Here is an 11,121-nt window from a genome sequence, read left to right on the forward strand (position 1 = left end):
CCTCCACAGCTCCTTTCTGGGTTACCTGCAGGAGAGAACAAGAGCTTTTTACAGTTCAGATTCTTGGAAGGTGTTGGATGTCTGCAGTGTCACAACTAACAAAACCATTTGAAAACAAAGTGGCCCGGTGAATGCGCCTGCGCAATCTGATCCGCCGGTCTTTGTGCTGCTAGAGAAAACGGCCCTTGGAATCAAGGCGAGACACACCATTTAAATCCACAGATTTCCCCCTTTTTAAGTGCATTCTTCAAAGGTGAACATGCTATCTGAAACAGAGCTGTGTTACTGCCGAGTATCAGATCCTCTCTCCAATTCTCATTGACATCGGTGTAGAATTATTTGCAGTGTTCCAACTGTAAAATCAATAAAGAGAATTGCTGAAAACGAGTTGCACCAAGACGAGCAAGATTCCAGGTAGACTTGTAAGTGGAAATGTGCATTGTGTTAGAATTCTGGGGTTCAGCACAACCCTGTTTAGAGATGACGGAAGAAAAATAAAAAAAATCTGGGAAATAGTGTTCAACAAAAGAAACGAGTGGGAGAAACAGGGACAATAACCATGAGTCAGTGACAACATTGGACATTTGTGTCATAGTAGAGTCTATCTCATTAGTCATTAGTCGTAGGTCTACTCCTGCTTTCAGTTATAATACTGTACTTAGGCCTGGATTCAATCAGATCAAACATTAACCTGGTGATAGCTGACACCTGCAGGGCTGGTGTTTTGGCGGTGTCGGAGGAGAAACTGTGTTAGAACTGTCAAATCGGTGAGCAGGCTCGCCGTGTGGTCATTGTCACGAAGCCATACCCATTCCACCCGCGTTAGAAGTTCAGAACACTCAAATGTAAAATCATTAAACAAAACAATAAGTATTTATATTAGCGAAATCAAGGTGTAGTATTTAGTATTTTATTAGGATCCCCATTAACACGCATTCCAGTGTTCAAACTTGTAACAAGGCTGCATGGGATTATTACTAATGTCACTCGGGGGATCCAATAGCAATGTCTGCGAGAGATATTTCACCAGCAGCCGCTTGCTGATTTGGCAGCTCTAACGCAGTTCTATCTCTGACACCACCAAAACAACCGCTATGCGCATATTGGCTGGCGCAGATCTGATAGGATCTAGCCCTTACTACACAAACGTGTGGAGAGGCTTCTGCCTCTAAAACAACACACACGCTATTTACTGGGGTAGCTGAAGACTATTATAATGTGGCATAGCAAACAATAAAATCCAATCAACTCACTGACAAATCAACCCTATTTTGATTTGTCACTTCTGGTGATTAACATTTAAACTCATTCCATGCTTAGTTAAACTACATCCCAGACACAGCCTTAAGACTTGACTCCCTGAAGAATCCATGGTCTTACAAGACAGACAGCTCCTTCCCCTCTCCTCTGAGCGATGAACTGGCTGTCAATCAGCCCCCCAGTTAATTATCACTGAGTGTGAGACAGTGTCAGGAACTCTGACCCAGGGGGGGCGTGCCCCTCATTCCTCTCCCAGGAGGCCACTGGGGTCCACCCTGCCTGGCCTGGCCTGACACAGAGGATGCCTGCCTGTCTTCCTGCCCCATCGGCCACCTGACAGAACATACTGACCAGGCCCACCTCTCTTTGTGCACTGGCCTGATTGAGTCAGTTAACGATGACACCTAAGTGAGTATGAGAGAACACACTACACTATGTGGGTTGGTGTGGGAGAGTTAATAAGGCACACCATGGAGGTATATATGTGTTTTAGTGTTTTGGTGTGTGAGTGGAGAATGAGTGTGTGTGTATGTGTGCGTGTGCATGCATGTACCTAACCGTGCTAGCAGACTGTGCATATGTGCTTGACGGTGTGATCGAGTGTGTGTGTGCGTGCTTGACTGTGTGACCTGAGTGTGTGTGTGTGTGTGTGTGTGTGTGTGTGTGTGTGTGTGTGTGTGTGTGTGTGTGTGTGTGTGTGTGTGTGTGTGTGTGTGTGTGTGTGTGTGTGTGTGTGTGTGTGTGTGTGTGTGTGTGTGTGCGCGCCTGACTGTGTGTGAGGAGTGTGAGGAGTGTGAGGACCATGTCTGAGGAGACAGTGATGAGCAGGACCCCCTGGGACTTCAACTAATCCAGTGGGCCAACAATGGACTCTGGCGGCATGGGGCCTTTTACTGGGGCTGGCTGAGACAGGGGGCGTAAAATAACACAGTGACATGTTTCATTAGCTTGTTAAGGCTGTGTCTGCCCCTGTCTCTGTGTCTGCCCCCAGTAGAGCACTGGTCCCACCACCTCTCCTGACTCCACTCACCATACCACTGAGAATAAGAGTTTATCATCTGTTGTTCACTTTTTCTATTCTCCTTCCTTAATTAACAAGATCAACTCTTTGAATCTGCTACAGTTACTCTGTAATGGTTTCTTGAGTCCAAATGTGTTAGACTTCAGACACTTGGTTTGTTAGATGTTTAATATACCATTTAGTCCTAGATACACCAATATCACCTTGTCACACTATAATGATTTTGTTGTACCTTTTAACTTTACCTTATTTTTCGAAGTTATTAAAAGTAAATATAAAAACATTTTTATTTATGGAACATCCAAATACCATACCTTTGACTTTGCTGTATATTTTAAGTAAAATATACTGAGATGTAACAGCCCACAGCCACCCGAAAATACTTTACCATTGACCATCAATAAAAAAGCAATGACTGCACTGATATGTATACATGTAGTTGTTTTCATCATCAGGGATCCCCACATGACAAAATAGACCACAAATATTACTCCATCAGCATGGCAACAACAAATGAACCATAGTGATAGGTCCCCTTATCAAATCTGAATCCCAACCGCAGCCCGTAGAATTCCTAGGAGAGAAATGAAGCCAATTTCAATGACCAATACCTACATGTGTCTCAGTTCATAAAGACCAAAAGAGGGGTTGGATAAATAAATCAAGAGAAATACAAGAATGAAAATTAAAATGCCATCACCTTGTTGTAAGACGAAAGATAGAGAATAGAAGAAAAGCTTTTGGAAACCTATTGAGTTAGGGCCACCGAAATCACATCACTAAAGATTTGCCTCCACACAGCAAATGTTATATTGAACAATAACCCGTCGATTAGGAGCTGAGTCGGGCAGGTCTGAATAACATGTCTGGTCCTGGGTGAAGCTGCACTGGAGCTGTTGGTATTGGATTAGAGCTGATGTGAGAAGCCCACCGGTGGGGGAGAATACTGATCAGGGTAGGTGTAGGGACTGGAGAAACCACACATCACAAACACAGGCCCATGGTAGTGAGTTTCTGTGACCCCTCTGTCAAAGGAACTCACCAGAACCAACTGTTAACACAAATGTGCAAATACATCTTTACATTTAGCTATTTGTCAACTTTTTGTGATGCAGAACTTGAAAGGCTTGGATTCAAAAAATAAAGAGTTAGCAGCCAGGCTTTTTATGTGTTTTATAAAACATGGTTTCATACAGTATTAGACCTTTAATAAAGTGGCCATCCATTTTCTTCCTCCTTTACAGCTAATTCTGAACCATTAAACCCAGGAGAATCATATTAGCAAACAGCATGCAAGCTTAAGAGAAGCAATGGAGACCCTTCAATCAACTATTCTCTGAAGAAGATTGAAGTTACTGGCGGTAGCTTCGAGGTTAGAGAAGATTAGAGAAGTGGACCAGCAACTGGAGGCCAGCACACGTCTGTGCCGTATCAATCAATAAAGTATTCTTGTTCTTGGTCATGTTCTTGTTCTTCTTCAGTACACATAAACACATAACTGCTCCCCCACGGAGTCAGAGCCTAGAGAGCTGCAGCCTCACAGGGTCTCAACTAACCCTGTAACTTCAATCACCTCAGGTTACCTGCATTCTACCAGGGAACTCGGATTGCCACAGCACCTCTCTGATTTCTCCTGACAAATTGTCTTATCAGACTGCAGCCGATTGGGCGAATAAAAACATGACCTTTGCCTGGGCTCCCTGACATTCCTTCCGGCAGCCATCTTTGAGTACACTGATGGGGGAGATAAGGAGGATCAGTACAGCCACCGAAGTGGCTAACAAGGACCATTAGAGTCTTTTTCATGCATGCTGCTGGGGCTGGGGGGGGGGGTGCTGGGTGGTGCTAACCTTTCAGATCGGCGGCATCATTGTCCGGCATTAAAAGCAGGCGGCCATTGTGCTGGAAAGGTTCTCTGAGAGGAGGGTTAGGTAGGAGGAGGAGGAGGAGGGGAGGTAGAGATAAGTGGCTCCTCCTTTCGGCCTCACGCTCGGCTGCTCCAAGAGGAACCGGGGACAGGCCAGAGACACAGTGGGGGCTTTGTGGCGACTTATCAGGAGTGACGGCCCGGTGCAGGGAGGAGTGAGAACCAGTGAATAGGGAAGGAGTGAGGCAAGGAGAGAGGGATGGAGGGTGGAAGGGAGGGTGGCGGTGGACTACGGACATAATGAGAAAAGAGAGGGGTGCGGAGAGGAGACTGGTAAGCCTGCTGGGCAAGCATGAGAAGAAGAAAAATGCTCCCCAAGATCACATTCCTATCCTGAGTGCACAGTCATGAGACAGAGAGGAAGAGGGAAGGAGGGAGAGAGGAGTATACGTGGTAGAGAAAGAGAAACAGGGAGATGGTCAAGAGGAGATACACAATATGGAGGTGGGGTGACTATGGGAGCTTTGGTTACACTAGAGAACTTCTGACATGTCTGTTAAGCTTCTTTTTTTGTTGAGAGGGACAGTGATAACAGGGTGAATGTGTCTGTGCCACTTCCTCTGTGTGGTCTACTGGCAGGACACAATCACACCCAGGAACACAAACAATATCATGGAGCTTTCACGTCCACGTACACCAAAGCCCAGTGTACGTTCACATGAACTTCACATGAACTTTACATGACTCAGGCTGAGGTTCAATCCAATCGAGGGTGGTAGACACTGCAGCTTGTAGAGCAATGTTTCCTCATTCGCAATTTGCTTTCACTGTAAACGCTGTATATGACGACTCAATTGGAAATTATCTTTAAAAACGGCGTTGTTGGCTATTCTGCGTGCTGCCTTAGGGATAAAATCCCGGCCTCAGTATTTTTCACAATTACCATTTTATCAGTCTATATTTTTTCAACCACAAAACTCCTTAACAAGATGTAGAATTTGGTGGTTAAGACTTGCCCAGGAAGAAAACGGCCAAAGTAACAACAGCTTATAGTTTTTTCGAATGTTACGACAGCCTATTGTCACAGAATCACTTTTGATCAAACCCGATGCCTAATCATGGTAAACATACAATGCTGTGACAGACTGTGTTGTTTTTAGTAATGTTTTTGATGTACAAAAAACGTGAACCAAAACTTTTTTTGTGCACATACACAGGGGAATCCCCTTAATATTCAATTGTACTCATATTCAAGCAGGTTAGTGAGTTTGTATCCAGTCCATCAGACAGACAGACAGAGACAGTGGGACTGGGGAGAGACTGCTCCATGGCAACTGACCTGGCCTGGGTCTGGCGATAACCTCCCAGTGGCCTGCTGGGGCCATGCTGAGCGGGGTCATGTCAGACATCGGCCCCCGTGGCGTCAGCCCCTCTCTCCCACATATCCTCTGCCACTGCCTGCTGCTGCTGTCACCACCCCCCCGCCCCCCCTCCCATTCCCCACCCACCCCCACCCATCCCCCGCTGGCTTGTCCCAACGCAGACACAAGCCCACCAGCCCACGCCAGTAGGCGGTTGCTCCCATCTTCATATTCCCATCTCAGCCATTTCACAGTCTGCAATCCGTAAAGCAAAGAGGGCAAGGGACACCACTAACGAGATTTTCATTCTCTCCCTGTCTGTCTGTGTGCCCCCATGCCCCTCTCTCATTTTTCCTTTCCCAATAACATATCAATTAAAGAAGGAAAATATCATATTTTTTCATTTCCTCTCATTAAGCTGTAACACTGAGGCTTAAGCCTGGGTTTATTTTACATTTGAGCTGTATAAGAAAGAAGGCGATAGTATAGGTTGCTAATATAAGAGCGGTCGACAAGAAAGTGTAGCACAAATCGTATGTACATCCCCAATGTATCTATAACAGTCTAAAACGTATGTGCATATTTTCTAACATCGTGGAAATGAAATCAACAGAATATTAGACATATTTAATGCATAGGGGGAGGACATATTCAGAAGGATTTGTGGAACACATCAAATTTGAATTGACTACAGGATATTGTTTGCTTTGGGGCATTTACTAGGGTAAGCATATAGAAAAATGCAACGGTATTAAAGTACTATACTGGGTATGTCTATGTAAGCGAGACTAAGCTTTGAGTTATATTATGTAAGTCAAGCCAGGGGGATCAGTCATTCTGCCTCAGTGGATTGTGTTGGGTGCTCAACACTACTCTGGCAATCTTGGGAATTTGCTCATGCTGCTCTTTTCCAGTGAGCAACATGAATGAATGACGACTAAACAAAACTGACCTCCTGGACGTGAGCTAAAAAGGTAGAGTAGATTGGCTAAATTGAGAGAGCAGCCCTTCCAGGACTAAAGATGGAGGCAGAGAGATACCGTTGATCTAACTGTTGAGAGCCACAATCAATGTTTCTTAGACTGGCAACGGTGTCTGTTGAAATGATGCGTGTGGGTACACGTCAGTAATTCAGATCAGTTATGAGATAGTTGTGGTAGTGATAATGGTGACAGGTTGGGGGGGAAGAGCATGATATCTCCTGCCAGTCCTTCCAAGATCATACCCAATTACAGATGATTGAACAATCACAGACACTAATGCACAATTCCACTAGCGCACTAGTGAACAATCACAGACGTTTTCAATATGCACTTTGCCGTTTGACAGGCATCTTTTCCTACATATATGCGTGCATATCCACGTTCGTTATGACTAGTTAATAAGCCTAAGGTGTTTCCTCAAAACACCCACCCATTACACCCACCCACCCTCCTCTCTCCCCCCTGGGAATTCTCATAGTATATTAGCAGCAGAGCGACAACAAAGAGGAGACATGGTGAGGAGCGTCACATTCTCTTCCCACACTGCCTTTACCCTGGAGATGGGTTGATTCCATCTCCCCTCACTGGCTGCCACAGTGACCCGGTAGTACCCAGTGCCCCCTCCACTCAATGCACTCCCACCCCACCGTTTTAAATAAAGTCCCCAGGCTGTGCCACCCGGACCCGTCCTCACCGGGGTTTGACCCTAGTCTGCCACGGAGGGACACAGGGGACTCACCTCCCTTTCCCACATCTACTGGGTACGGAGGCAGAGAGAGATAGAACGAAATTCACAGGACAGTTACCGTCCCTGTTGATAACAGCTGGGTTTTACCCCTTATAATTCTTACTTAATCATACCTTACTATCTTTCATATTTTCATAAAGCACTTTTGGCCCTTCCAAGTCCATGAATTGCATACCAGTATTCCATGTTGACATTCCACAAGGCACAGACGTCATTTCAATGTCAGGTTTTGATTTACATTTGTTTCAGTTGTCAACTAACGTGAATTCAACATGAAATCAACAAAACAATTCACCATGTCATTGGATTTAGGTTTAAAAGTTGGGTAAAAAAAATGTTGATGACTTTTTGCAAATCCAATCAGTTTTCCACATTGTTTGAACATCATCACATTGATTTTTGGGGTTGAAATGATGTGGAAGCAACATTAATTCAACCAATTTTTGCCCAGTCGGATGACAACTCTAATAGAAGATTATAATAAAAAATAAATAATAGGTACAGAGGGATGTTTACTTCGCGTGCGTGTGTTTTATCCATCACATGATGAATATAAATTAAACTGTTAATGCAAATTATATACTGACATATACCCTTACCATAATTAGTATTATGATCAATCCCATCATGAATATCATCACTCTGTCAGCTCTTGGGTTTTGGATGTAATAGTCAGAGGCAATGGTTACTTAATGTTCTGATGATTTTTTTCTCTCCCAGTAAGGGTTTGAAGGGGTGATATGCATTCTCAGAAGAGCGGTGGATCAAATCCCAGACGTGTTGCCACGGAGATAAGGTGCTCCCTGCCGTCGTCGGGTCTCGGCCAAGTTGGGCGTCATGGCGACCGTATAGTGACAGGCACAGTGACAAGTCCACTGGAATATATTGAGTCAACCTTGAAAAGTGCTTTCCCAATGGGATCCCCAATCTCAATGTGTACTCCATCTTTAGATGGGGTCTTATCATGTACACAATCACTAATCCAAACGCTCTCTTCAAACCCCCATATTCATCTTCATCAACCACCTCCATTCTGACTCCCTGGCTACTCTTATCTCTGATCTGCATCTCTGTCCGTCTCTACTGAAAAGCATAGGAGGTAAAAGGTAAAACCATAAAGGATTCATACCTGCTAACAAACAGTGGCTGCCAGCTCACGTACATTTGTTATTGTGCTTTCCCATCTATTCTTTGAGGTGACAGTGGGAGCAATGAGGCATTCAACTCTTTCTAAAGAGCCCGACTTGAGTACTGTTACTTAAAGTAAAAGTTGTAAACACACAGAGAGAGAGAGACAGGGTGAGCGACTGTGCGTTCCTATGTGAGCCGAGAAACTGCAGGAAAACTTGAGCCATGGTTTGGCGTCCCACTGTGCGGGGTCAAGGCCCTGATCAGACTCCATGTCAGTGTGCCCATTGTCTTCATGGCAGTAGTGTAAGTTATAGGGTCTCCATAGTGATGGGGAGAGGAGACAGGGTGGCGGCAGAATGGCGCTGCTGTGCTGACACAAGCCAGGACTGTACATTGTAATGCATCCAGTCAATGTTATGCTATAAGGGTGCATGCCTTTTTCAACACATGAAACTCCAAGGCTCAAACAGCATTACAAGGCCATAAAAGCAGGTTAGTATTTATTTACATCTAATCCTTGTGAACCATCAACCTATCAACCTGGTTAAAATAGTATGCTAAGTTGATGTTGAAAAGCAGTACATACCGTCTGTTTTTTCTCCCAATGTTGGTGGATTTCACTCGGCAGCATTTCAACCCATCAAGGTCTAAGAGTTGGAACAACAACTGAATTGAATACAGGTGAGTAGTTGCACCTCATGCAATGAACAAAAAGTCAACCTAAATAAATGTAGGCCTATACGTTTATGTCTGTTCCATAGTGACGTGTTTTTGTGAGTAATCTTGATGATATTAATAAGAGTGGTTCACACCTGTAGATGTATGAGCCAAGAGAGTATCCACCCCAGCCCAAGGTAAGAGTATTTGTATGTGTTGCCCTCCTGTGGACACTACTGACATGAGGGTGGAGAAAAAAGTAGCTCTGTTATTACAGGGAGTGAGACCGTTATTATAGCTGTCACCGAGTGGACAGGCTCAAATCTTTAGGGTTGGGCTGAATAAAAATCCTTGTTAAATAATCTGTAATTATTGTATTATTTTAGCTAGCTAGTGATACAGTTAATTTCTTATTGAAATCCTATGTTAAAATTGTTAGCAAATTTTGAAACATGCCAGGTTAACATCAGCATTAAACAAGTTTGACTATTTATTAATCTCTGATGTGTTGGGATACATAGATGGGCGGCAGGTAGCCAGGTAAAAATTATATTTGTTGACGTGCCCTTAAGTAAGGCACTTAACTCAAATTTGCTTCAGGAGTGCTGTACTACCAAAGATGTCTATAACTAACCGAAGACAGACCAAAGCCTGTCGTTTCCATTGGAAACAAATGAGTCATAGCGGGCAGAAAAAGCAAAGAGGGGGGCAGAACCAACCTACGGGAGCATTGTAGCATGCATTTAGTCCCTGTGCCCAAGAACACTAAGGTAACCTGCCTAAATGACTACCGACCCGTAGCACTCACGTCTGTAGCCATGAAGTGCTTTGAAAGGCTGGTCATGGCTCACATCAACACCATTATCCCAGAAACCCTAGACCCCCTCCAATTTGCATATCGCCCCAACAGATCCACAGATGATGCAATCTCTGTTTCACTCCACACTACCCTTTCCCACCTGGACAAAAGGAACACCTATGTGAGAATGCTATTCATTGACTACAGCTCAGCGTTCAACACCATAGTGTCCTCAAAGCTCATCACTAACCTAAGGACCCTGGGACTAAACACCTCCCTCTGCAACTGGATCCTGGACTTCCTGACGGGACGTCACGCTGGTCCTCAACACGGGTGCCCCTCAGGGGTGCGTGCTCAGTCCCCTCCTGTACTCCCTGTTCACTCATGACTGCATGGTCAGGCACGACTCCAACACCATCATTAAGTTTGCTGACGACACAACAGTGGTAGGCCTGATCACCGACAACGATGAGATGTGGTGATGTGGTGCCAGGATAACATCCTCTCCCTCAACGTGATCAAGACAAAGGAGATGATTGTGGACTACAGGAAAAGGAGAACAGAGCACGCCCCCATTCTCATCGACGGGGCTGTAGCGGAGCAGGTTGAGAGTTTCAAGTTCCTTGGTGTCCACATCACCAACAAACTAATATGGTCCAAGCACACCAAGACAGTCGTGAAGAGGGCACGATAAAGCCTATTCCCCATCAGGAGACTGAAAAGATTTGGCATGGGTCCTCAGATCTTCAAAAGGTTCTACAGCTGAACCATCGAGAGAATCCTGACTGGTTGCATCACTGCCTGGTATGGCAACTACTCGGCCTCTGTCCGCAAGGCACTACAGAGAATAGTGTGTATGGCCCAGTACATCACTGGAGCCAAGCTTCCTGCCATCCAGGACCTCTATACCAGGCGGTGTCAGAGGAAGGCCCTAAAAATTGGCAAAGACTCCAGCCACCCTAGTCATAGACTGTTCTCTCTGCTACCACAAGCGATACCGGAGCACAAGTCTAGGTCCAAAAGGCTTCTTAACGGCTACCCCCAAGCCATAAGACTCCTGAACAGCTAATCATTGCACCCCCCCCCCCCCCCCCCCCACCACCCCACCCCACCCCACCTCGACTAACCTGTGCCCAGGCACATTGACTGTACCGGTACCCCCTGTGTATAGCCTCGCTGCTGTTATTTTACTGTTGCTCTTTAATTATTTGTTATTTTAATGTTTTACTTATCTATTTTTACTCAACACTTATTTTTCTTAAACTCCATTGTTGGTTAAGGGCTTGTAAGTAAG

This window comes from Salvelinus fontinalis, chromosome 28 (assembly GCF_029448725.1).
Source record: "Salvelinus fontinalis isolate EN_2023a chromosome 28, ASM2944872v1, whole genome shotgun sequence".
NCBI classification, from domain to species: Eukaryota; Metazoa; Chordata; class Actinopteri; order Salmoniformes; family Salmonidae; genus Salvelinus; species Salvelinus fontinalis.